Raw genomic sequence first — 5,365 nt, 5'->3', positions numbered from 1 at the left:
GGGGTTAGTCAGTATTTCTCTAAATTCAATATGAACTATTGATTTATGGCTGTTACAATACGAGGGTTTGCTGAAAGAGCAAGGGTTTCCAGATAAGGTAATTTGAACAATAAAATCATTTGGAGAGAAAAAAAACTGTTAAAAGAACAAATTCATTTAACTCACACTGAACCATGCCAGACTACTAGGAACTTGGAAGGGTGCAAACTTGATTAATAGTGGCTGTTTGTTTAGTTTTGAAAAGGAGGGAAGTTATGCTGTTAATGATCTCTTTACACTATTTCCAATAAAATTCAGCTATTTTGTTGTAATAATCCCATTGGAAATATTCTTCCCAATAAAAATATGTAGTCTCACACATAATCAGACCTATAGTCTTAATAATGATAAAGGATATGTGAAATTAGTAGAGGCGATATCTTTTTAGGCCCTAAACTCTTTTGTGTACCTTTTATTCTTTCTACAGCTTTATGGATATGTCAGTCCAGTACTAGCATTTCTTACAACACTCAGGTTAGATGATAAGTTACCAACTAGGGAAAAATTGCCTTTACTACCTCAGGCTTCTCAAATATATTCCACTTTCTTCTTCACATTTCATGTCTACTCACTATTCATCTTCATTCCTTCTCTATCCTTTAAAATTTCTAAAATCTTCAGTTCTTTTCCGATCTCTTTATACTAAGGTAAAAATAAATAAGTAAACTGCGGTAATACTCTTCCTCATAGTATTTGCATTTTCACAACTAACTGTTCTTTAACCAATATGTATAATGTTCATCTGAGATCTTGCATTTGAACTGAAATTTTCAGGCTAGTGCTTCTCAACGCAAAGATGAGAAAAACAATTTTCAGGGCAGTTGCTATAGTTGCTATCAGGAAGTGTATGTGGTGAGGAGAAGGGACTGGCCAGGCTTGAATACTTTGAAGCACTCATGGGATGATTATGAAATGTTCTTCCATACCTCTCTTTATGCCTGAGACACATTCCTCTGTTTCTGCCTCTTCTACCTGCTCCTAAAACCAGACTGAAGCGACTTGTGGTCCTCTACCTCTGTGCTTCTGCTTATATCCCAGATTCCTTTCTAGAACATGAGGAATCTTTGCCATGTAAACCCCAGTAACTAGCACAGAATATGATACAAGCAAATAGAAGAGTAAATATAATAGAAGCAAAAGAACACACCTCACGATCTGATAGAATATTTCCTTTAGGACAATTGTGGTTGGGCTCAGGGGTTGATTTCTTTCCCTTAAGATATAGTCTAGAGCAGTGCTTCCCAACCTTCAGTGGACATGAGAATCATTAGAAGAGCTTTTAAAAATATCAATGTCTGGCCTCAACCCAAAGATCTTTATTTAATTGATTTAAGAAGGGTCTGGGCATTGATTATTTTTAAGTTTCCAGAGTGACTGCAATGTGTAGCTAAAGTCCATAATGTTGAGGTGCCAAAAAGCTGTAGAACAAAGAATATGTTACTTCGTTATATTTTAAAAGCAATGCATATTTATTTTAGCATATTCTTCCTGAAGCATATTCACATAAAATCTTCTCTTTTTATCTTCAAAATGTAATATATGAAGGTAGTTTGACATTTTAAAAAAGAGAAAAGAGTTAGTTAATTGACTAAATTAATTCCCCAAGGTGGTTTAGTGCCAGATACTGAAACCAACATCTTGCTATTTACTGCTAGCCTGGGATTTTTTTCTAAAGAAAACATGTTTTCCTAAGAGACTTCTTTCAATACTGATCCTTTAAGATGTCACCAAGGATCACTGGTCAAATAAGGCTGGAAATCCCTTTAGAGTCTATCCTAATTTTGCATATTTTTAATAAAGTCAGTATTTTTAAATGCTCTTTGAGGTCCTGCAGTGAAGAAAATCATTTGCAGTTATCATCCTAGATTTTCCTATTTTCTTTGACTCTGAACTGTGTTCTGTAGTAACACATACCTAGCAAATTTAATCTTCCGCCAAACACACGTTAAAAATCACTGTACTACATCATAGTGTCCTACACAAAATAAGTCACATTAAAGAATCCCAATGAAATCCTTTGACCTAATATTGCCTGAAATTCAGAATGCTAGAAGGTCTAGACCTCTTATTATAAAAGGAGTTATCATAAGTTGCACAATAATATTCTAATAATATTCTTTAACTCATGGAAAGGGCTGCAAATCTACTGAATGTGTGTCCAGTGTTAACAAATTGGTTTGAAGTGTAATTGTAGGGGTGCCTAGGTGGCTCAGTCAGTTAAACATCTGACTTTGGCTCAGGTCATGATCCCACAGTTCATGGGTTCAAGCTGCATCAGGCTCTTCACTGACAGCTCAGAGCCTGGAACCTGCTTTGGATTTTATGTCTCCCTCTTTCTTTGCCCCTCCTTTGCTTGTACTCTCTCTCTCCCTCCCTCAAAAATAAAATATACATTAAAAAATAAAGTGTATATGTGTGAGGAAATAAAATTATTTCAATTGGGATTTTATTAGCAAATATTTATTTCTCTATATAGAGCCACTAATTTATTTTATCAGGTTCTATCAAAGACAATTATAGTTTAAGTCAAATTTTGACATTTCAGTATTTTTCACTACACTGACTTTAAAAATATTACTTTGCAACTTCAAGCATTACTCTTCAAAGGGATTTGTGAATCATATGACTAGAATGCTAGAGCAAAGTGCCTTCTTTTCTTGCAATGAAAGCTTTCTGAGCGGTGTTTCACTTATCCTCCTTTGTCTAATAAGAAGACCCTATTGATTCATACTTGTTAAAATGCATTTCCTTGGATACCATTTTTTTGTGTGTATGTCCTAAAGGTGGCTAGCTACACACACACACACACACACACACACACACACACACACACACACACACACACACAAGTAAATATACACCCACACTTGAGAGGTTTAATTTTATTAACCACTTATGTTTATTGGCTACCCTGTTTGAATGCATATTGTATAGAGTTTATGTTTCTCTCCTTTAGATTTCGTTTCTCATTGTGCTCTAATTTGTTACAGTATTAGCAGTCCATGCCATTGCTCATAGCCAGATCTATATGTGTACAGGTCATTTAGTTTGAGTGATTTCCACTTTGTAAAATCAAATGACTTTTATTATACTGTGTGCTTCTAAACAGTTTCTATCATAAATTCAACCCAATATTTACTTTTTCACATATATAATACTAATACTGATACTAATGCTAATAATTGGGAAATTATGTTTATATAAAGGAATGCTATCCAAAAGAACACTGAAGCTTTGCTGTGGATTATCTAATATTGACTATACGTAATTTTTAATATTATCTTTAAAACACACTTGGTAATGGGTTGTTTTGCTTTACTCATCCTATACTGTATGTTTATTATAGATAGGAAATTTCTTATTTGACATAGTTTTTCTTAGCAGAGTTTTATTTATTGAAGCAATCAACAATCAGTTTAAAAGATCACAAAGAGAAGTTTTGTGAAGGCAGAAAAAGCGAGTGGCAAATAGACAAATAATATTAAAAGCCATTGGTAATTCTTGTCATGTTATCTCCTATTTTTAGGACTTGAAAGTAAACTCACTGAAATGAAACAATAGGATACAATGTCATGTTTCTTTCCCTTGGACATTTTAAACAGCAGGAGGGATCCAAATGATTGTCAGGTGGCTTTTGTTGTTGCTGAACACAAAAGAAGTAAAGAATTGTAATTTAAGCTAAATTTCGTTTCTAGAAGTCAAGTCCAAAACTTCTGAAACCACCCCTTTTCTTTTGCTATACATCTAACGTCAATATATTTCTTGGTTGCCTCTGATTTTCTTTTCAGGACTGGCAGATACAATGGTACTGAATTTAGAACCTTTACTTTAGGAGGCTGATTTACCTTTATTCACTGATTCCTTCTTTGGTCATATAGCATGACACTTTTAAAAAATATCCAAATTCCTGAATGCTTATAACACTATCTCTATTATTGAGTCAAATCAACCATCCATATGGTGATTTATCTTGCCTTTACTGGATTCAATCATTACCCTTAAAATACTTGACATCACATCAAACCAAACAAAAGCAAACATATTAATTCTGAAATGTGGTCTTTCATTCACTTAACACCTTTCTAATTAAATTTATCTGACTAGTGAGACAGGAAGACGTTTTTGCAAGGAAGTTTAGCCCAGAATTCTAGAATTGAATCTTTCAATATCTATGCATCAGTGAAAACGGTCATTTCATTTTTCTAGGAGTAAGTTCTTTCATTTGTAAAATTATATAGTAGGGTTTGGTGATCCCTAAAGCTCCTTTCTAAAAGGCATATCAACTCAACATTCAACAGAAACTATGTATTTAAAATACATTAGAAAAATCCATTTTTACTTATATTTCAGAACTAAACGATTCCATCAAGATGCTACTATCAGGAAGAAAAAAATAATGAAAGAATGACATTCCTATAATATCTTTAGTCAGATGTAAACAGTTTTATCTTATGGAGAATAATTTACACAACACTCGTGCCTGGAGAAAAAACTAATGTATAGCAATATTCCCTTCAATGTTTATGAGTTTATTAGGGATATTTTCAACAGATTATATAAATTTCTGTCTGATATCCACTCAGATAAATTTACAATAAAATTCTTATTTGTATTCTAGAAATCATAGCTTTATATATTCTGTTTTTGTATAAGAAATGGACATAATGTTGGTGGAAGAGTTAGACTTACAGGGAAAACTTGAGTAATCACTTTACAAGCACATTTACAAATTAAATGGCATTTTCTGTGATGTTGATACTTGATATTCCTCATTTCTGACCCAATGGGTAAGGACGCAGGTCTGAATCAAACTGACTCCATGACAGGCTTTAAGTTTCCCTCTGACCTTGGAGGCCTAGGTGTAGGTTTCTCAGAATCATTAGACAATAGAAGGGCACACATTGCCCAAGGCAGGAGGGACCACCCTTGTAACACCCAATCAGGAAAGGCCAGCTACCACCCTTAACACTCAGAAGGGTGGGCCTAGAGATGGAAGCTATAGATAATCACTTATTGCTTAAGGCTAGTTACACCCTACGTGAGGGTCCTAGGTCCACTCTGTAATTGGTTAACACACTAAATGTCGTGATTTGGTCCCACCAAAAGTAATGAACATTCTGGACAATGTGTATGGTTAAAGTTACTGCCAATGATGTTATGCGATAATGATTGGACCCCTGTACCTGTGTCACAATTTCCTGTAACTCCCCCTTCCCAAACCCCATAAAAACCCTGCTCAGCCCTTGTTTGGGGCTCTCAGCACAGATCCACTGCGCTGGTGAAGTCTGTGAGCACGAGCTTATAAGCCCATAATAATAAATGTCCT

This window comes from Suricata suricatta, chromosome 1 (assembly GCF_006229205.1).
Source record: "Suricata suricatta isolate VVHF042 chromosome 1, meerkat_22Aug2017_6uvM2_HiC, whole genome shotgun sequence".
Lineage (NCBI taxonomy): Eukaryota > Metazoa > Chordata > Mammalia > Carnivora > Herpestidae > Suricata > Suricata suricatta.
The sequence above is the reverse complement of the archived record's forward strand: the minus strand, read 5'-3'. Positions refer to the sequence as shown.